Genomic DNA, 23,093 nt, shown 5'->3' on the forward strand with positions numbered 1-23,093 from the left:
AATGTGTATTTATGCCCCTCAAAGACGATGCAGCCCCATGCAAACGGTGATGCTGTTGCTCTTTGCAGCTCCCTGTTTTCAGCTGCACCGAGTACCTGAGGGTTTCCTGAGTGGAAAAGTTGCTTCCTAAAAACAGCTCCGCAACTGTTCCTCCAAAGACCTTCACCTTCAGCTTGAAATCTGCCTGTATTTACTTCCAGTTGTGCCTGTATCACATTTAATGATCAGATTTTAACTTGTGAAGGAAAGTTTCTCCATCTGGTGATTCCTGTGGGACTGTCTCAGTGCTACTGCCATCAGCACGAAGTGTTTTCTTGACTGAGGTATGCAGTGTGCCATGCAGGCCCTCGAGGAGAGTCCTCTGGCAGCTACAGCACTCTCAGTCTGAAGAGGAGCAGAACCACCAGTGTGGGCTGCAGGCATACGTTGCTGCCTCGTGTCATGTTCTCACCCACCAACACCCTGAGGGCATCTCAACAGGGCTGCTCTCAATCCATTCTCCGCCCAGCCTGGATTTGGGGAACGCATCACGGGAAGCACTAGAGCTTGTGAAATCATTCTAGTTTCTCTTCCCTTCTTGGTGGTTCCTTGGAGAGGAAAGGAGAAGACGAGGTCTCCGAAGACACAGCAGGATTTCCAGCAGGAAGGGCAGCATGTTCTTAGATAAGACACTTACTGGAAGGGGAAGGATGGGAAATGTTGATTCATCAACAACTATTGTGGAACAAATATATTTTTTTTAAATGTGTGTTGTTTATAAATAATTGTATTTTTAAATGCCATATAAAAATTAGGATTTTGCTGGGAACCATTGCAGCGATCCTGGACAATCTGGCAACTGTGTCTGCAGACATTTCTCAGTTGGCTGCAGCAATCGGGGGTGTGGGAGTCCCTGGAGCCCAACTGATGAGGGAGCAAGGAGTTATTTACAGAAACGGGAACATTCGTACTTGAACAGGGACCTTGAGGTGTGCAGGGGCCAGAAGTGCCGGCATGACCAGCAGAAAGCAATGTTACCTCCAGCGAGGTGAACACTGTCTCATTGTCCTGAACTGTGGCAGGAGCTGATAGCAACTGCAGGAATGATCTGTTTAGACAGAAATTGATTTTCACAAGATTGCCAGTAGAAAAAAAAAAAAAGAAAAAAAAGTTCCTGGGCATTAGCAGAGCAGATGCAGGATCCAGTGTTGGCTTCCACCCCTCCAATGGACAAAACATCAAGAATCTGGGTGGCAACGGCTCCGACCCTCTGAGAAATAACCCCTGGTGGGCCTGCAGATTCTCTGCTGGCAGGTTGAAGGACAAGACAGGTACTTCTTCGAGTGTGACAGGTTACTGTGGTGTGCCTGCCACGGTGGCCCACGAGCCCAGCCGGGCAGCAGCTGGCCATGGAAGCATTTCTCTCTGAGCTCAGCCTCAGTTTCCCCTCCACTGTTCTGTAGCTTTATTTTATGCCAGACCTAACAAGGGAGATAGCAATTATTCGAGCGTAGTAACGATGTTTATTTAGAACTATTGCACCTCCACCAGCATCAAAAAGAGGTTGTACCTTCACATGGCAATATGGACACTGATATTAGCTCAATGTGTGTCAGGGAACGGGCTCGTTGCATTTCTTTTCCCATTACCAGTCACACCGACAGTGACCGAGGACACTTTGCCTTTCCTTCTTGAGAAACAGCGTTGCTTTTAAACTGTTGGTGATTTTCATGTCAAAAGCAAGCAGATTTCAGGAGTCAAGCAGGGCTTGTCAGACAGTTCAGGGTCCCAGGTACTGAGGGACTGAATGCAAAACAGTCATCGCTTTGGGGGAGGTGGAAGTCCTGGGGGATAAGACAGAGCCCAAAATGTTGCATTTCCCTTTTGACACATGCGTCTGAAGAAGCCCTGAAATGTCAAACTCACACAAAATTGTCAAAATGATGGCAAGTAACACAGCCAAGCAGCCCGCAACGCTTGGGAACCATGCACAGCAATGCGCAGAGCGAAGCAGGATGCGGCCGGCACCATGGTACCCCCTGTTCTGACAAAAGACCCGTCTGGTTGGGTTGTATTTGCTTTGTTTGGTTTTTAAATGCTTCTTCTCTCCTTTTTAATGCAAATAAGAAAAGCTTCCTGGTTCAAAAATGGGGCGCTGGGGAGGGAGGTCCAGGAAGAGGAGCAGGGGAAGAAGGAGGAGCCGAGGAGCTTGGTGAGCAGGAAATATTCTCCTCATCTGTGGAGAGAGAAGAGGAAGGTGGGGGCACAGCCAGCATCCAAGTTATTAGCAGGGCCAGGGATGTATTATTTTACTTGGATTAACTGATAAAGCCAGCTAATAAAGGAAAATCATAATTTCTAAGGCAGATGAGAGTTAGTTGAGGAAAGCCAATATCTTCCTTTCTGTACTTCCTAGCCTCAGGAAAAACACAATCTGATACTGGTGCCATCACGATAAAACTGTACTTGAAAAATATATCTATACCTGTGCTGCTGGTAAGTGCTGGGTTATTAAAGTGATGAGAACTGTTCCCATTTGCTGAGCAATTTCCATCACGGTGCTACCATTAACTAGTGCGTTCCTGTCCCCCAAGGGGAAGAAACTTCCAGGACAGTCTTGTCCAAGTGAGCTGCATGCTTATGGGCTGTAGATTTCATTTCACAGCTGGGGAAGCAGCTGCCATTAGCGATGGTGATAAATGGCAGTGTCATGAGAAGGAACCTGAACCTGTGCGGAGGGTCAGCTCAGATGAGGGAAATCTCAAACTAGGCTCATCTGTGTTTTTTTTCCCAACCAAATTTGTTTGTTCACTGCTGGAGAATGTCACTAGGCAAGGGTGTGTTCCTGCACATGCACGTTGCTGTACATGCCCACGTGTACACGGTTTTGCTTTGTTTGTCTTGTGTCTTACACTCATTTCTTTGTTTTTTAGGGAAAGTGCCCTTTTGGGGTGGCTGACCGACCCCACTTGCCTCAGGATGGCCTAAGAGAAGGAGCGCGAGGCAGCGAGGCCTCCAGCAGCGTGGGCTGGGAGCTGACATCAGGTCACATTTTCTGACAAATCATTGACGTGTCCGGGTCTGATAAAGTTTCATTGTGAAGCTGCCAGTTTCCTTCCAAGGGCCGCGAGGATGGCTCCGTCGCGGCTCTGAAGGAAACGGGGACGGGGTGGAGACTCACCCGAAAAACCCATGAAATATTTTACAGGCGAACTACAGAGAAACCGGAGGGAAGCAAGGGCAGGGCGGGAAGGGGAGTGCTGCACGCAGACGGCGGGCCGCAGACTTTGCTGACGCCGTGGGGCATTTGGCACTCCCAGGGAAGGGTAAATACAAAGATAACTGGGCAGGGGTGTGGGTGGGTAGCGCTTAGCTCTGAAGGGCCAAGTTTCCTGTGGCCTTTCACCCTCCTGCCCTGCAGTTCACAAGCTCTTAAATAGGAACGGAAAGGTCATCACAGCCTTCTCCTGTTTTGGGACCGCTCTTTGGCGCTTTGCTTTTAGGGGCTGGCCTAACTCACCCCATGCCTGCGGTGATCCGCTGGCGTGCAGCATCACCACCACCTGAAACTGCGCCCCTCCCAGGGGCAAAGCAGGGAAAATGAGCTGAAGAGTGGGCTCCTTATCCCATGGAGATCCTGAGGGTCACAGGATTTGTGACGTGGTTCTGTTTCCACTGACAGTGTCTGTAGGTAGAGGCTTCAATGCAGTTTTATGCTTTGGTGTCACATCTGTTATTGATACTCTTCTGATCGAAACACAGTACGAATTTTCCATGATGACGATAACGTGGGAGCTCGGAGTGAGATAGCAATAATAAGTAATTATAAGTCATACTCAATTAGTCACGCCAAGTGCTCTAGACAGAGTGCTTTTCATTGCAAGTGACTCCCATGCACTTGCGCGCGCTGGTCGAGATTGCCCCCATTAATTTGCTGCAGGCGGTAGCACTGCCAGGCAGCAGCAGAATTGATCACTTCACTGTACTTGCATATTAGTTTTACATGGAGATTCTGTGCTGTGGAGGACACAGATCATTAGGAAACTGCTTTTAGCTCATCTTTTACTCCTCAGCGTCTGCCCTGCTTTCTCCTGCTGATGTTAGTAATTGATGGTCCATCATGTCGCCTCCAAAGAGATGCAGACAGCAGGACGTGGCCCTCGGAAGCCCTTCTGTGCCACAGTTTTCCCCTCCGTGAAGTACCCTGGCATGGGAAATGCTATAGGGAGCTAAGGTTTGCTGATCACCAAGTAAAAATGTGCTCACCCACCAGCAGGACACTGCACTCTGGGGCGGACGTCAGCAGCTGGTGAATAAATCCCAGCACCTTCCTCTGCTGCGTGGTTCCTTGAGCCATCTGGTCCCGCTCGCAGCCCAAGCCCTGCTCGGGAGGAGCACGCGGGACACAAATCAGGCTGGAAATAATCGCTCTCTTGGAGGGAGTGATGTGGGAGCGTGGCCTGTCCCCTCACATTTCATGTTAATGATCTCTCCTGTGGAGAGGAGGGGGGAAGAAAAATTGCAGTGCAAAAATGGATTGCTGGAGGCACGTCCCTGGCATCCTTCTTTAGTTAATTTTCTGACTTAAATAAACAAGTAAAAAATGAGATAAATAGGGAAAACATTTTTTCTCTATACTTTATCTTTTTTTTTCTTTTTTTTTTTTTAAAGTACTTTCAGTATTACTCAAGTCAGGCTTGATCATAAACCATGTAGCACTGAGTGAATGGCACAGAAATTATATTCCCAGAAATTCCAGGTGGGCAGTTTACGGTGAGCATTTTAATTTTTATGGTGATTTCATTGGGGAATGCATAAATACATAGAAAGGAGATCAACCACGGGACCACTACTGCCACCACTGGCACCAAGGGACAAGTAGACGCTGTGTATTGCCAGGGTTCATGGAAACACCAACCTAGCCTGGGGGCTTTGAAGCCAGGTTGATATGAAACTGATGTAGGAGCAACAGTTTCCCATGCTTCAATAAGTCAGGGTGTTGCTTGTAAGTGTGACTCCCCATACATAAACCCAGCACGTGCCTGATTTGGGCAGCAGCGCTCTTGTTGTGCACCCCAAATATTAAAATTCCTCTTGATGATATCCAAGGACACTGGCAAAAACTGATATATAGCTTTTTTTTTTTTTCTCTGTGTTCATTAACTTTTTCATGAGAGAAATGTTTCAGATGCTGTCACTAGATTGAAACAAAATCAAGTAAACCAGAAGCTGAAAAACTTTAGGACTGATTTCTGACAACAGTTACAAGCGGCTTAGTGGGATGAACTTCAGTGTTCCAATAAGATAAAGTGGAATAGAAAATTGATGTGATAAGAGATTGGTGAAATAGACATTTTTGATGTGCCACCCTAAAATATATGGTATTTTATTAAATTATTCTTTCAGTTGAAGGAATAACATTTAAGCACAATAAGATTAGGAATTTAAAAGACTTCAAGAGAGCTTCATTTCTCAGAGAGCACATTCAGGGACATTCTGACATTTAATTTCTCAGCAAAATGGGAAGTGAGGCTAGAAAATGGGACACAATTAGCATTTACTTACAACTTGGTTTCATTTTTGCATCGGTTCAAACAATGCAATCTGAACGGAGTGAATAATTTGCTTTGACTTTGCCTCTTTATTTCTGCTTACAACTGTTTTGTGAACAGCTTGCAAATTTCTCAAATACAGCCATTCTTTTCTGGGAGGTACCAGTTATTCATCAGATAAATCTTATGAGCAATTCTCAGTCTTCCCTTTCTCAGTTCTATATTTAGATTTTCTGCTACGGTAGCCAATATTGAGCAGAGGCTTAGGTCACCCATTACTATTTCTGCTCTCTGAGTGCAAATACGTATGGTTCTGAGAACCAATTTGAAATGTCCTCTAATTTCTGCTAATATGCTCCTTTTCTCAACACTGGTCAGAAATAAATTTAAAAGGAAAATGGGCAAGTACGAATTGACCTCAGCGCCATTTTGAGATGCTCTTGCAGATATTTGATGTACTATTTTCTGAGTTCTCATTTTAAAAACACTGAAAACAAAAATCTGAAGGAACATTTAGTAGGGGTGGGTAGAAATTGCCTCTCAAGTTAGAACTTCTTTTTGCCATTGCTCTCTGTAGAGAGCAAGCTTAGGTGACCAGCCTAGATTGAGTTCCTCCTTTTTAGATAGCCAAATTTACATGAAACGAATCCTATCCAAAGTAAAAAACAAAACCAAAACAACCAAACCAAAATCTCAGATAGCATTTTATTGAAGAAAAAAAAATGTTCCCTATCAGAAAATCGATTTGAGCAGACAGATTTCAATCACTGCTGTCTATTTTTGAATACATAGAAATGCATGCAGGACCTTTATATTATGTCTGGGCTTAAATCTAGTTTTGCTTAGCAGATTTGCTGTGATTTATCATGTAAGTTCAGCACAGATCAGACTGATGGGCACAAATCTCTGTTTACATTGTGATTAACCCAAGTTAAACCCTCAGCACATCATTTCCCTGCTACGGGCTCCTGAAGAGCAGCACTGCTGTGTCTCCGTGCTGCTGCTCCCTGCCATTTAAAGCACTTTTTCTTGCTATGAACTATTAGGGAACGAACGATGCATCACTTGAAATGGAGACATTACTGCTCAGGAGGTTTCCTGATGCTATTCAGGGCTCCACGTGGAATTCCGGATCCATTCCCATCACCAAGCGCTGCGCTGAAAATGTCAGGCACTGCACACGCTTGCTGTGTGTCTCCACAGGGGTTTCTGTCAATATACACTTTCTGTTACCCAATTTAGATGCTGAACATCGAAGTCTTGAGCGTTTGATTCAAAATTCAACAAATAATGAGCACCAAGGGTGCAGTTCTACATTGCCTTGAAAAATAAAATCTCCTTTGAGCTGTGAAAAACAAGATACTCGGTAATTTTACCTTGAGTTCTACACCTGAAGGAAGGTTTTGGAGATTGTGAGTAATCTTTTTAACTGCTGGCAGCTGAGCTCTTTGAAGGCTCTCCCCAGGTTGCCCCCATGGTTTGTAATCAGGTGTGCACAATAAATGTTAATGAGGGGGTGCTCTGGAGGTTTGGTTAAGCAGTGCAAAGGTTTGTTCGCTGGTAGAGGGTGGGAGGTCCAGAAACCCAGTGGAGCTACCCCAAAGGAGGTGAGTGGCCTGGTGGTGCTGGCTTGCAGGGCTTGAGGGTTTTTCTTCTGGACATTTTCTTTGCTTCTGGATGAGTGCTGACCTTACCCTGGGAGGCTGCAGGGTGGTGGTGAGCAGTGGGGCAGCTCGGTGAGTGATGTGTGTGAGCAGTGGGGCGCAGGTTCCTCTGTGCTGGGTTTCATCCAGCCAGCTCCAGGCTTGGTGTCTGGCTGCTGCTATGGGCTGGGCTGCTGGTGGAATGATCTCATTTCTGCAGAAATGACTTCTGTGACCTTTGGCTGTTTGCTCTGCAAGGTGGCTGTGAGCAAGCATTGATTTTTAACTCATCTTGTCGGCTGGTGCTTTCCCGAAGGTCTGGGTTCCCCCTGCAGACACCCACCTGAGTGCCTGGGAGGTGGCTGAAGGGGAAGGAGCCGGGTACTTGGTGGGCTGAGGCTCTGCCTGCCGCTGTCCCTCTCCCCCTAAATGATATGGGGTGTAGGGTACCTGCACTCAAGCGTTTGGTGGTTCTTCTAGGTGTTTGTGGTGTGGTTTTGCTCATGTGGCTTCTACCAGCTGCTTCTGAGCAGGTTGTCTTGTGGCTACCTGTGTGCGAAGGCGATGTGCTGAAATTCCCAGGGGAGGCATTTCCTAGCTCCCTGCAGAACTAGCTGCCTGTCCGTGCTGTGCTCTCCCTGCCCTGCTCGTAGGCTCTTCTTGTCAACTCTTTCTGCTTCCCTGTAGCTGCCTCTGGTAGTCCAGGTCAGGGATTTAAGCAAAATCTGTTCAGATGTGTCACAGCTGTTTGGTGGCTGTCAGAAAACCTCCGTGTGTGTGTGTTCCTGCAAAGGTGTTTTCAGCTCGAAGAGCTGCCTGGCTGCTACCACTGTTACTGGTTTTAGGTTGTTTACTCCTTTCAAGGCAGTGTCCTGACTCCCTGCTAGAAAAAGATATGGAAATAGGAACGAACATCAGAGCATGTAACAAAATCGCCCAGTAATCAGTAGATTGAACTGGTCTGGACCATCTCTTTGCCCAGCTTCTATGCTGGAAGCTTGTAGAACAGACCAGGGTCATGCTGAGAACTTTAATCTCCTTTGGTAAAAGGGGGAAATGAGTTCAGAGAAGAACAAACTTGAATATTAATAGATAAGTTTAAAGAATTAGTAAGAGAGCTAGGTGTTGTGGCTCCCTGGCTGGCCCTGCTGTGTAAGAGACTTCTAAATCCAAGATGTGCAAGATCAAGAAACCTGATAGCCAGAGCTGAGCTCTGGGCCGTGCTATTAAATGCACAAACACTGGAGTTCTGCCAGGGATCTTACGGATGCTCCTGATCTCAACGGGAGACCTGAACCTCACTGCTGCTTCCAGGAGCTTCAGCTCAGTTCAAACCCACATCCAGAGCTCGGTCCATCTCTTCAAAGCTCTTCAGAAAAGAGCAGGTGAGGATGGAAAAGGTGCAGTGGCACAGAACCTGATGCTGTTTGTCTGGTAGCTCACAGCAGAAGCCACAGGGAGGAGGGAACCTTCTGTGCTGTGCCTTTCATTCTGCACTAGAGGCAGGAGAGGTGCTGTTGAGAAAGCTGTGACGTTTTGGAGGAAGGGAAATCACAGCTCGCAGGTGTAACCTGACTTGACTGCTACCATGTAATGGTAGCCATAGCTACCCCTCTGGAAAGAAGTGGAGGGAGATGTGCAGAACTGGCCTTAAGGACAGGCTGAGTGCCTGTCCTGCCCACCTGGAGCCTGGTGAGCCATCCGTTAGTGTGGCTTCAGTGAGCTTTGTTCTTGGGGGTTTCTGAAGGTGGAAGAGGGAGAGTGAGGGCATGACAAAAATGGAAAGACCTGCCTTGGTTCTAGGGCACAGTGTAAGTAAATCCACGTTATAGGACCATTTCCCAAGAAAAACATGGCCAATAGTTTAAAAAAAAAATAATAATACCTCTGTCTGCATCACAGACTGCAGAATGGACTGTGTATAAATGCATGTAGGCAGCCAGGGACAAAAAATCTTTATTAGTAGATTGCTTGACAGACCACTTAGGTGTTCTTATAAGAGATACTCTGCATTCTTGTACCAAGCAGCTTCTGCTCCTAATTAAACCACTGTGAATCAGAAGCAACCTTGCCGCCCCCAGCATGGTGGCTGCCCTTCACACAGCAGCTAAGCGCGGTTTCCTGCAGGGGCAGGAGGGGACACAGTCATTTCACATTCCTGCAAAATGACCAGCCTTGAAGAGGAGTTTCTTCCAGGTAACAATTATATGAGCAGTTGTGGGGGGCAGAATTAAGAAACGCTTCCAAGTCCGACCAAAAGACATCAGGCTGGTTGTTTACCAGTCACTCTTGTGAAAATGGAAGGAAAATTCATCTGTTTGCTAGTCGGAGCTTGAAAATCCTGGTGTCCTGTTTTGGAAAAGAAAGTGCCTGGGGAGTTCAAGAATTCCCAAGGCAGTAGGTGATACATGCTCATGGAAAGGAAGATCTTGCAATAAGATAAGGCAGGCCACTGTAAGCTTCAAATAGATGTGGAGCTGAAACAACAAGGATCAGGTGGAAAGGAGTTTTGTGAGGAGCACAGTGAAATTCTCTTGTGCATGTCCTTAGGGAACTGCAGGGCAAACCGAACTTAGCATTTCTCAGTGGGCACGTGTTAAAAGCTGTTTGTGGGGGAGCTCTTCAGAGTCCTACATAATATATTTGCTACAGGAGGTTCACTGTTTCAGTGACTGGTTTGTTATCACATAGCTGTTACAGTGGATGACCAAGGATGAAGAAAATAGTGATTGCTGCTTTAATAGAGTGGTAGGTTCCTGATGTGCCTTGGGACACTGAGGATTTTAACAGCATTTGTTTATTAACACAATGCTGTCCATCCTGAACATTCCCAGACCCATGTTTGCTGCTTGCTCCTCTCCAAAAATCACGATATTGGCTTAAAACTAGGAGGGTGAGGCCTTTGCTAGCAGGGAAGTGAGCTGAAGGGCTCTGTGCAGACTGATGCCTGCTGAGGGACCTCTCAGGGATTTCCCCTTGCAGGCATTGCCTCTTTGTGCACTGGTGGCATGCACGAAGATGGCAACATGGCATTCAGTTGTCCCCAAGTCCAGTTTGCTGCAGTAAATCCTACCAGCTTCTGTGTGACCACTCAGGCAGACTGTGTACCTCTTGGTCCTTCTGGTTTTTCGTAAGTTAGTGCAGCTTTCCTCAGAAGCTGTCCTTGGCCAGTCTTCAGGAGAGATTCAGCCTTGTAGTATAGCTCAGAAAATATTTTTTTCTTCTCTCTTCCACAGGGAAAAGAAAAGCAATTGAATCAGTCCTGTGGCAGGTAGCTGAGAGCCAACCTGCACCATGAAGTTGAATCCCTTTCCAGTTTTCCTCCTTTGCCATGTGGGCTCCTCGGTAGTTATGAGTGATCCAAGGCTTTCCAGCTGTCACTCTGGGTTCTGTGTGTCCCTCTTCTTGTCATCATGGTTCCGCACTCCAGCACAAATGGCACAGTGCTGCTCTGCTGTGGAGGTGCTGGAACTTTTTGAGGTGGTCTGGGAGGACTGGGGCTCCCTGCCTTCTGCCCTGTCGTCCTTCCTGCAATGAGCCATGCAGGTAGGAATATCATCCTGCCTGTAGCAGTCCTCAGGGGCTGGAAAGCCTCTTGTTAGGCTTCCTTCCTCCCCATGGGAGGGCAGGGAGGTGGCTGTCAGGTGGGACCATGCCACCTGCTGTCTCCCAGACCTCAGGCCAACCTGTACTGAGCAGCTCCTTCAAGGGGAAAATCTGGAAGGTGGCAAGTGAATCCCTCTGAGATGCAGCTCCTGCATCTTCTGAGGTGCTCTGCTGCATGATTCTGTCCTCCCCTGCTCCCTTACGAGGGGCACAGATGCCAGCAAACATACGCGTTTTCCCCCTCTTTGCTTGGGGGAGAGGTTGGGATCTCCTCAAAGGCCCTGCAGGAGGGGATGCTCTGGGTAAACCCAGCCCCATGCAGGGCTTCACCTGCAGCCTGGCAGCTCCCTGCACAGTTCTGGGGCTGATGGCTCTGCCTCCAGCTGTGCTCTGTTAAATGCCTATTGGAGACAGATTGGCACTTCTATGGCTTGAGGCATTGGTGACCACAGAAAAATGTCCTTTCAACCCCATTTGTAGTTATCTTTTATGCTGAAAGAAAAGTAAGTAAATTCTTGGTAGTGCATTAACCTTTGCCCTGTTAATATGCATCTCCTCAGCTGTTGCTGATCTTGGAAAACAATGCGATTGCACGGCACAATGAAGTATCTTCTGGTTTTACAATTGAGTCTCTTTCTTGTTTTATGTTCCACTTATTTTCTCTAGCAGATATGTTGTCACTTTTAAAAATCTTCTCAGGAGTTAACAGTGGGGGGAAAAGATGAAGATGTTCAGAGGAGCGATGCTGGGAATACTTCTGTGGTCCGTGCTGTTTGCTGTCTGGTGTTTGACATCCACTGTGAGTAACTGCGGAAATTCTTCTGCACCCATGGCAGTAAATACTGGTGTCCAGTTTCTTCCACAGAAGTATTTCTGCACTTATTCCAGAAATGACTCTTCCTTTGAAAAGAATTACATTAAATTGTTGAGATTTCCACTGCTGCTGTTGTCAGGATCACATTCAAGGACAGGATGTGATTATTTCTTTTTTTAGTGGTTTATAAATACAGAATCATTTGGATTCAACCTGTCATAAAAATTGTGTTAACTGCTCCACAGAACATTTGATAACAAATAAGATGGCTCAGTGAAACCAAACAATCTTCAGCAGATCTAGTTCACTTGCAGCCACTCAATCCTTCTGTAGTCATTCCCAGTTCCCTGCTTTATCCCCAAGTACTGCAGTGGCAAGGGTTGTTTCATGGGCTCAGTGTGAGAAGCCTGCCCTGTCTTTCCACTGTGATGCTCGGGGATCCTTTCCTGAAGGCAGTCTTTTATTTCTAGCCCAGTGCTGTGGCTGAGACCTGCCCCAGTGTGTGGGGATTGCTGCAGGTGGGCTGGGGGGACCAGGTGGGCTTTGTGGGCTCCATCAAAGCCTTGTGGCAGTGGATCATTTGCTTCCTGTGTCTTGAGATGCTCATCTGAAACACCGTGTGGGCTAGCACAACGTGCTAGGCTTCATGGTGCTATCACCATGCCATTACTCATGGTGGTATTATTGAAAGGAAATGTATTGAAGGCTGGGCAAGCAGAACACTTGGGAACAGCCAAGCCCCTGGTCTCCAGCAGCCTCACCACCTCTGTAACTGGGAGGTGTCAGCTCCTACCCAGCCTGTTCAAAGCAGGACCAGTCGATAGGGTTGCTCTGGGACATGCTGCCTGTCTCTGCTGGCTGCTGTTCTGGGTGGGTGCAGGCTGGTGGGGAGCCTCCTGTGGAAGGACATGAAGAAGTGGGCTTGCATTCATTTAACTTCACAAACATTGCTGAGTTGGAGGCGATGCTTGTTGTGGGCAAGTGTTTAACAAACGACAGGCACTGTTCTGGCTGGTGTTAATCTGCCCCCTGTGCTGTGCCTATCTATTTTGCCTTTCACTGAATGTAGCTGATAAAAATAGGGCTGTCGTGTTCTGGTTTGCATTGCAGTTCTCCATCTCGCTTCCATCAGTGGCTCCCTGCAGAATCTCAGCTGTAAGCTTTCCCTGCCTGCTTCCATGAGCTAGCCTGCTGGGTCTCACGCTTCCCAAAATGATGTGCAGGTAGTGATATGGTATGTGCAATGATCCTTTGGTGGAGGGTTTAGGCCTTTGGCCAGGTTTTAACTTACACACAGAATATCTTCTGCACGACAGCTCTCTGCCTTGGAGATCAGAGATGAAAGAAGTGAAGATTGCCATCAGGGAATTGTTTGGTTTTCTGTGCTGGGTACACAAGGGGGTGTCTATAGCTCTTCATTTGGGTACTTGTCCCAGCCATACAAATCCACCTCTGCTGAGTACGAAGCACAGAAATACTTTTTCTTGAGACAGCGTGAGCTTTGGCTTATCCCTGATGGATTTACGAGGATGCAGGAGAAGATGGAAAGCCAAGTCTGAGCAGAAAGCGAGGGGAGCTGGGTGGCAGCAGCATGGGTGCTGTGCCCAGACCCTGCGTGGGCTGGAAGTGCTGGGTATCCCTGCTGTGCTGCGTGGCTTCATCCTGCCAAAGCCAGCCAGAGCTGGGTGTGCTCTGCCCAGGGCTGCTTCTGAGGAGAAGCTCTTGCCAGCTGGAAGAGCTGAGGTCTCGAAAGCAGGGTGAGCAGCTCATCGGAGTCAAGACCATCTTCTAAATGTTAACGGGCACATTGCAGGAGATGCTCAGCAGGCACAAAAGGTCACTACTGCCCAGGCTTTCAGTAAAACAAAGGCCAGCTATTTTTAACCTAATTTCAAGTGGAAAGCCTAAAGCCATAAGCTGGCCTGATTGCAAAAAGCCTGGACTCGCCTGATAATCAGAGCTGGATGTGTAATGTGGGACTGTGACCATGTACACGTTCACAAGCCGCATCCAAAAATCCCTTCTGAACTCTGCTAATGCAGTGATGGTTGTGGGCATGGCCTGACCCTGCGGAGTCCTGCACTAAAAAGCTGTTCCTGAGTTACTGTAAGGGACAGGGAGTTTGGGAACTGAAGGTGGGAGCTGCAGGCATAACTTGCATGACTTAATAATGCCCCCATCTTCAGCTGCCACTGCAAATCAGTGAAAAAAACAAGATATTGTATTGATTACCAGGCAAATGGGACGTGCCAGAAAGGATCTTGTTTTCTGTTTGGGTAACCCAGGGCTCCTTGGATGTGTCCTATATAGAAAGCAGCTTTGAATCTGAAGGTGTCTTTAAAAATATGTATTTAAAATAGATCCATAGAGATCATGACCTGCTGGCTGCAGTGTGAGCATTGACAGGAGAAGCTCTGCACCTGCTTCATGTGGCTTCCTTCAGCCTGGAGGCCGAGCCAAGAGAAGCCATGTTCTGGTCCTGCACCATATCCTGATGTTCTTCTCACTGCTGCTGTAGAAAGCAGGACTGCAGGTACAGGTTTCCTAACACTTGTTCCTGGTGTAGGAGAAGAGTTACCAGGACTTCTTGGTGGACTTCATAAACTCTGCAGTCCCTGAACTGAGCAGCACCGGGCTTCACACAGGTTCAGTGTGCTGCCTCTCTGGTGTGACAAAGCTGTGTCAAGGAAAGGGGGGAAAAAAGGGCAAATTTGGGCCAACCAGCCTTATTTCTCCTGAAATGGGGTTTTATAGCAGGGCTTTTCTTGAACTTATGGAGCATATGTGGAATACTTTTGACTTCTTATCAGCCTGCCAGTGAAGACCTTCTCCATAGCAGGGACAGGCATGGACTCTCAGCTGCCCTGCTGTGCAGTGATGAGAGTAGATCACCTTCTGGTTACAGCACAGGAATGGGAGGGCTTGTGAGCAGAGGAGCCGCTTCTTCCATCAATGGTCACTGAGGGCTTGGTAAAGCAAGTAGCTTTGCTCCTGGAGCACCTGAGCACATCGTTTCCCTTGGCAAACAAAGCTGATCTGTGCCATTGGGTGGCTGCCAAGCACAGCATCGGGTCCCTGCCTGCAGCAGTGATGGAGAGGCTTTGTGTCCAAATTAATACATGTGACACAGCCCGGGCCTGTTCTTGGCTGCTTTCTGACGAGCTCTGGTGGGACGCAGTCCTCAGCCTGTGGCAGTAAGCGTTGCTGGCAAGTCCTGTGGTTCCAATTTCCCTGCTGCTCATCTGTCTCCATCTGCCTTTGGGCCAGTGCAGGGGATGCCGTGGCTCAGCTCCTGAGCTACGTGCTGTGTTTTAGGGGAAGATGCTGCTGTGGTGGTGATTTTTCACTGAGCAGGCGCACAGCGTGCATGGCCACTGCTATTTCTAGGTGCTGCGGTACTGCCAGACTCTCTCTTTTGCTCAAGAAGCACAAGCATGGTTTTCTGCAGCTCCATAAGAGATTTGGAGCTCTATGGCTTAAAATAAAATTAAAAAAAAAAAAAATAAGCCCAGCTATCTCACTGGTGTGTGCTGCCCCTCTGGATCTGAGGGGTGCCCCAGACCTCCTGAACACGCCTGGTGCTGCACTCACCAGCACTTGGCATTAGTGCTTCAATCTCTGAGGAGACCAGCATGTCCTCAGGCTGTCAGAGTGCACCGATCACACACATGTATCTCTTTATCTTATTTGTAGGGCTCCTGTCCCCAAGCTGTGAGGTGCTGCAGAGGTCACTGAGCTCGTGCTTGCCCAGAAATTCCCATGGAAAACCATTGATAGGTCAGGAATGGCAGTGCAGGGCTGGCTTTGGAGGATCCCGAAGTGCACCATGAGTATGTTGTTGCCCTCATTCTTCTTTCCAGGCACAGATTTCTTTAAGTTCTTTGGTAGAAGTTGTACAGGACATCTCTCCTTAAAGCAAACAATAGGAGCTGTATCTCAAGGGGTGCAGATCAGCCGAACCCCAGCAACGGCAGCGGAGCTGCTTTTTTCCCCCCAAGCCTGCAAGAAGTGACAGATCAAACACTCCTTCCTCCAGATTTGCTAGGGCCAAGACCTGTGTATGGCTGTACCCTTGAGTGACAAACTTTCTTGTGTTTTTTTCCCCCTGCCCATCATAAAGCACTGCACCAGGTGTTTGCACTTAACCTCCCTCTGCTCTTCAGCAAAACAAAAACCACGCTGCATTTCCACGGCGTCCTGTGAAGCATCCTCACTGTGTGCTTCCCAGGGTTAATCATTGAAGTTAATGATAAAAGTAGCGCAAAGCAGCAAGGGGATACGTGCCTGTCTCAGTTAGTTTCAAGGCTGTTGCAGTCTGCCTGCTCCAAATCACAGAAGGGAGCTGATGCCACCGGTGAGGAGCAATGGTTAAAAAAGAAAAGCCTTGGCTGCTTCCCAGAGAGCTGAAGTACTAATTAGGGCCATGGACAGTCGGCTAATTCAGACCTTAATGAGCCCCGAGGGACTGCAAGATAACAAAAGCTCAGATGGGTACACCACTGTGCAGCCTTGAAGCTGGGCTGTTTTAGTGCTAAGAGCCTTGACGATAAATGTGGCATCGTGCGTGGAACTGGGAGGAAACTGGAAAAGGAGCTTGTGAGATCTGGAGGCAGGTGCAGCTTCCTCTAAGGGCAGATTTCACCCACAAAAAGCCAAAAGCACCCCAGTGAGACTGGAGGCCTCTGTAGTGGAAAACAAGATGTGAAGTTCGGTTTTAGTCCTGGGGTTGCAAAGACGGGTCAAAGGTGGGACCGAAGTCATCGTCTTGTTTTGAGGATGTTGGGCTGGATCTTAAATTTCTTCTCTTGGTGGTTACCTTTTGGTTTTCTTTTGAAGAGTCGTGGTGCCTTTCGTCTCCTTCATTTCCTTGGAAAGCACTTTTTGTGTGGGCATGGCCAACATCTAGCATAGGATGCTTCCTTGCCACCAGGACCCAAACCAGATGTAAAGCAAAAAAGAAAAAAAAGCAAAAATCCTTCCAGCTGGCCTTGCAACCTGCTCCCAGTGAACCCCAGGTACCCCTCAATCACCCTCAGTGAGCTTTGGCTAAGGTGCCATGGACCCTCCGTGGTTGTGTGGCTCTTTCCAGCAGCACCTTCCTCTTGTGGGTTTTTGCTTTTTCAAAGCACAACCACACGACTGGGAGCATAATGAGGAGATCTTGTTGGGAGCATCCTGGCAAACGTGGGCTTGTTGGTGTGCTCCTGCCAGCCTGCTCAGACAAGGCAAATATTCCTGCCTCTGTGTCTGTGCGGGCATTCCTGCCCCGGTCTCCCTCGTGGGCTGTGATGGGCAGGATCTGGCCTTTAATCACAGGTTTTTGTGAAGGTTTGTGCCTGTACGGCTGCAGCACCAATTATCCCTGCATTTAGCCTGCTGAGAAGTTAGAGGTAATTGACACAATTTTGCTTCAAAGCTCGTTTTTAATGAATTAAATTTAAATTTAATTAACTATTTCTCACATTTTTGTATTTTTTTTGTTTCCCTTAGTAAGCTAAAATGCTCATTGTGGAGCTGATGGGCATAATGTTAAGCTGGTTTTGAGGGAGGGTAGTGGAGAGGAAGGTTTCTCTGTGTGTGTGATGGGTCCTCCCTGCCGGAGGAGCATTAGGTCTCATATCACAGAATCACAGAATTTCTAGGTTGGAAGAGACCTCAAGATCATCGAGTCCAACCTCTAACCTAACACTAACAGTCCCCACTAAACCATATCCCTAAGCTCTACATCTAAACGTCTTTTGAAGACTTCCAGGGATGGTGACTCCACCACCTCCCTGGGCAGCCTGTTCCAGTGCCTCACAACCCTTTCAGTAAAGAAATTCTTCCTAACATCTAACCTAAAGCTCCCCTGGCGTAACTTTAGCCCATTCCCCCTCGTCCTGTCACCAGGCACATGGGAGAACAGGCCAACCCCCACCTCTCTACAGCCTCCTTTAATGTACTTATACAGAGCAATAAGGTCACCCCTGAGCCTCCTCTTCTCTAGGCTGAACAAGCCCAGCTCCTTCAGCCACTCCTCATAGGACTTGTTCTCCAGGCCCCTCACCAGCTTCGTCGCCCTTCTTTGGACCCGCTCAAGCACCTCCATGTCCTTCTTGTAGCGAGGGGCCCAAAACTGAACACAGTACTCGAGGTGCGGCCTCACCAGAGCCGAGTACAGGGGGACGATCACCTCCCTAGCCCTGCTGGCCACACTGTTCCTGATACAAGCCAGGATGCCGTTGGCCTTCTTGGCCACCTGAGCACACTGCTGGCTCATATTCATCTAAGTGCCTTTCCCTCCTCAGTGGTCCTATTTACGTATATGTGTATATATATAATGGAATATATATATTGAATCGTGCTGGCACTGTTACAATTCCTCGTGTAAATAACAATGGCCTTTTCTCCAGGCTGCTTCAAGCCCAGCCCTGCTGGGAGCCCCTTCCCTGTTGCTTAACTTTCTCCCCATCCCTGCAGCAACAAATCATCCCATTCATCACTAACCCATTAAAATACTGTGTACAACTTTATTTTCTATTACACTTAGCAAAGCAGGCTGATAGTAAACCTCTGAGTATCAAGCTCCTGCAAGAGGCAGTGGGAAGTTAGGTGTTGGCTTGCCTGGAAAGGTCAATCTGGCCAGTGGTGAGAGAGGTTAATTTGGTTTCCCTGCTAAAATAAAGGATGGTGCCTTGCTCCTTACCCTTGTTTACCCAGCTCAGGAGCAGCTCCCTGCTTTGCAAGGCAGGATCCCGCCCTTCCTCTCCTTGCCGAGCTGTGCTTCCTGAGAAAGCACAACCTGTCTCCTCCATCTGCTGACCGGGACTAAAATAGCTGGGGGGGCTCTCCTCCCCCTGCCCGGGCAGGAGACATCGCTCAAAGGGCCAGGCTGTGTGGGACACCTGCTGAGCATCCCCGTGCAGATAAATTACCCACGGGACACACAACTGCAAGGCTGCATGTGCTCAGGTGCTGAGTGCTGGTGCAGCTTCACAGGCAGGAGCCCAAGGTGCTCAGCACGGTCCTGCTGAGACCCCAGCTGGCCAACGGGGCCCCCATCTGTACGACAGCCTGCCTGCCTTCCTCCTTTTTATTATGTTGGTGTTTTGCAAACAGCTATAAAGGCAGACAAGTGGCATTTTATCTGCATTAGCAGCTCGCGTTCCCTAAATATCCCAACGTGCAGGTGTGGTGTTGCTGCCTCGCTCTTCTGCTCCTGGCCCTTTGCTGTGCCACGAAGGGCAGCATCCCTGCAGCCTGCACCTCGCCTCTGCTGCTCTCCTTGTGGGCAGCTCCCCTCTGGCCCTCTGTCCTTTGGTAATAACCAGAAGTGCAAACGGCTGCAGCATGGGCAGGAAAAAAGTGCAGGGTTTGGGCTCCTGCAGATCTTTAGCACCACAAAATAATGGGATGTGTTGAAAATTGTGACCTTTTAACATTGTTTTGCCATGAAATCCTGAAGTTCTTCTTGCTTGATACGGTTTGTGTATCAGTTGCAATTTCAGTTTGTAACTCAAGATCCTAAAAATAACCAGATAGTCTGCGGCTGGTAGGAGCTGGGACCTGCAGGGCAAGTGAGGTCTCTTCCTTGTCATGTAGCAAGGCTGCCTCATTTGCAGGGCTTTTTTTTTTTTTTTTTTTAGGAAGGTCTAATAGACCAGGTATATGGACTTGGTCACTAGCTTCTTTTTGCTGCAATAATGAGAAGTTTTTTTTCTTTTTTCTTGAGTGTGACCTGCTATGTCATATGGATTTTTTCAATCAAAATTCTTTAGTGATGGTTCATCTGATTCAGGCTTATAGGAAGTAGCTATTAGAAGTCTTTTCCTCTCCTCCCCAGCTTCCAAAAGAATGATCATAGGAACAAGTCTCAATCAGGTGGCTGCGATGGGCAAAGGCATCACGTTGCTGCTGTGAGGGCGTTGGGTGCTTGTTGTGGAGGTCTCTGCTTGGCCATTGATTACTGTTGATTCTTGGGAGTATCTTGCCCTATGCTACAGGGAGAAGGATATTTCTGTCTGCATGATGTGTGTGCCCACTGATGGGAGAAGCATGCTGTGTAGTGAAAGCCCACGGGTTCCTCTGCATCTTACATTCAGCTGAAATCCAGCGTTTGTGGCTGCTCTGCTGGGTGAGCTCGATCAGGAAATCTGTGTGGAAGCAACACTGCTCTCCCCAGCATTGAAATAGTTTTTTATTTCTCATTGAAATAGTTCTTATTTCTTTCACATCTGAAATCTCAGACAAAAAAAAAAATCCTGAAATGTGTAAGAACCATGAAGGATCATGAAACCCCCCATCCGTCAGGTTTCCTGGCACTGCTGCTCCCCCCAGCAGTGAAGCTGTGGAGTCAAATGGAAAGTGGAGAAGAATAATGATCCACTAGATACCCTGCTGCCTTGCCATTAGGGAGCTGAGTAGGTAGAAGAGTTGGATTTGGCGTAGGAATTCCTATTCCTCTGCTGTGCTCAGCTCCTCTCTCCCTTTTCGTCTCTGACTTAGTGCAGAATTCATTAATACGACACTGAGAGATATGAGGCGAGTGCTGGGCAGGTATTTTGCCTCTCAGCATCCTTGTTCCTACCTTCTGGCCAGTAAGGGGACCCAGAAAGACTTCAGTGTATTGCTTCCCATCTGGACCCCCTTTTCCCTGGATTTTGCAAAGTATCTCACACACCTGGTGAGCACAGTGCATCACACCCCTGCGCTGTGATTTCCCTCCTCACCACCGTCAATTCGTGGGGTAACAACATAAGAGTAGCAGAGCTCACAGCAGTAAGAAACCGTAACAATCTTTGCCCTCCAATTCACCTGTTTGGCATTCTCAAGGAGATGTGAAATGGTAACCCTCTTTAATTCAGGAACGTACTAACTGATCTCACATTTGTTTGCAGCTGCTTAAAGCACTCTCTCCTCTTTGCTCTCTGTGCAAAGAGCCTACATATGGAAGATAAGGCTGCCACTTGCACAAATAAACGTGGATGTTGATAGAGCATAAATTGCCTGAAAGCAAGGGTTAGATTTTTCTCCTATTCTGAACTTGGTATGCATCAAAAATGCAAACTTTGTGCATTCCCAGTCCTCCGTGAAGAAGAAAAAGGCAATCTTTTCTGCCATTACTGACTGACACCTAAGGAGCAAACAGAGCAGAGTAACAGGGAGCAGCCCATCTTGGCAAGTTTTTTTTTTTTTTTTTTTTTTTTCAAAAAAAAACTCATCGATCTATTCTCATAGATGAATGCTAGGGAGAGAGCTGGGACTTAGAAATCAAATGGAGCTGTCGTCATACAAACTGGGTTTCCTTTCAAAACTCTTCCAGTGGTATTTATTTCTTGTATTGATTTCAAGAAGCTCTGGCTGCAGCACGGGTTGTCTTCTGGTGTGAATGCTTCTCTTGAGACTATTTTCCAGGTGTTTTTCTGAGCGCAGACATAGTTGAGAAATCAAATCAGCATCACAGAGGACAAAGGGGGTGGCTTCAAAATTAACCTCTTGTAATGGTTTGGCACTACTTCCTTGGCATCTTTACCTGGGCATCTTAAGCAAAATATGAATTGCTCTCAGGAGACAAAGACCTTCCTCCCCCTTTTCTCTCTAGAAGTCAAAACCAAGCACAGAAAACTAGAATGATGCTCCTGGGGGAGGGAGGAATGGTGCAGATTGGTCAGTGTAGAAGAAAAACGGTTTTTTTCCTTCCATTTTATTTTAAGTGGAGATGAATTTTGCTTCAAAAACATTGCTGGGTGGGAAGGGATGATTCCTTCCTTACCTCCCATGGAAATAAGGCCGAATGAGTAGGCACAGCACCCACAGCCAAGGGGTGTTTCCCTCATAAATGAAATCTAAGGAGGGGAATTGGTTTGGCTTCTTCTCTATCAGTAGAAATATTGATTTGTGTCCAAAATTGACCTTAAAAAGTATATTTTTATTTAACTTGCGCAGGTGTCCTGCCACACCCCTCCCTTTAGGTAATTTTGTCTGGATGGCTCTCAGCCAGCTGGCCAGTGTGGGGCATCTCCTTGCAAAGCCTTGATTATTTTATTTATTTATTTATTTTTAAGCAGTCTGAGGGCTGAAATGGAGCTGGCATCTGTGGCATCAAGGGCCTTTCTGAACTGAGGGCAGTGGAAGTGGAAACCAAGAACCGTGGATAGGCCCTGGTTATTTCTTCCCGTTGCTTTTCAACATGCATGTTTCCCCAAAAGGTGTCGGAGAACCTCCTGCGGTGAGGGAGGGAGAAGGACTCTGCAGTACTCGTGTGGTTGTTGCCCTGGGAAGCCTCCAACTCTTTGGGCTTTAGGAGGAGTCCAGACATCTGAAAATGCATTCTCTTAACGTTTGGCAAGAGAAGGATTCGAAGGAGAGACTATTAAAATGTTACTTTTCATTAACACGAGTTAATTAAATCATTTAGCTAGCACTTTCTGTACTGAGAGCACGTAGCCACATGCTATTTTGGGGTTTCACTTGTTCTTCTGCCAAGTCCTAGTCTCCCGAGCAGCTTTATTTTTGAGTGGGAACTGAAGAGTTGTGGACAATGTTAAGCATCATCCAGTGGATCTGCTAATTTGTGGCTAGGTTGTGCAACTCCTACCCAGCCAACCTGGCTAATTTTAGTTATGGGGTGGGTGCCAGAGGACTCTGCTGGGGTGCAGGCAGGAGGCACGGCCCCGTGCACCAGCACTAATTGGACAAGAATTCAATGCGGGCGTGAGTAAGTCTCATCTGATGCAGCAGCTTCTTCTAATTGTGCTGTTAATGCGAGCTTGGCTGTACCCAGGGGTATCGCTAAGAATATTATTCATAATGCACTCACTTCCTAAACCTCAGTAGCAGAACTTCACCCCTTCTGTGGTTTCAGCACATGGTCTGGGAACAGGAGCTTTCTCCTCCTCTGTTGTGGGTTCGTCTCTTTGCCGTTATCTTCCTCGCATCTTTACGGGATGTAGGCTTTCACTTTAAACTTAATTTTTGCTTGATACAATATATTTGAGGTACCAGCCTCCCCAGGCAGCCATCCTGGCGCCTAAACCACCGTGTTCTTTCTGGAGCATTTCACAGAGGGTGGTGGTGGTGGTTTTTGGTGTGTTGCTGCCCTGGGGCAGTGCCAGAGCCCTCGCTTGCTGCCAGCAAGGTGCACTGCCCAAATGCAGTGTTTCCATCCCACCTGGGGCCTTGGGGCTGGTTGTGCATTGCTAGCAGAGATCTTTCTCCACCCAGGTTTGTGTTGTTCACACACAGCACCAGGTTTTATTCCTGTGCTCAGGAGCTTGTGAATTTCTTCTGCAGAGTGCCCCGTGCATCAGCACCTCATCCCAGCCTCAGCAGCTGGGACTTCCCCACCTGGGCAGTGGGGTGAGGCGGGGCATGAGAGAAAAGGAGATGGGAAAACGGGGGAAACCTTATTTGCAATACCAAGTTGTGCTGTGTTCCCTGTGCCAGGTGGTGTCGGGGCACCCCTCACATCTCGCTGTGCTGATTTTGCTCATTACTGAACCCAGTGGGGTGAGGGTGGGC

Source organism: Anas platyrhynchos, chromosome 10 (assembly GCF_047663525.1).
Source record: "Anas platyrhynchos isolate ZD024472 breed Pekin duck chromosome 10, IASCAAS_PekinDuck_T2T, whole genome shotgun sequence".
In the NCBI taxonomy this organism is placed as follows: domain Eukaryota; kingdom Metazoa; phylum Chordata; class Aves; order Anseriformes; family Anatidae; genus Anas; species Anas platyrhynchos.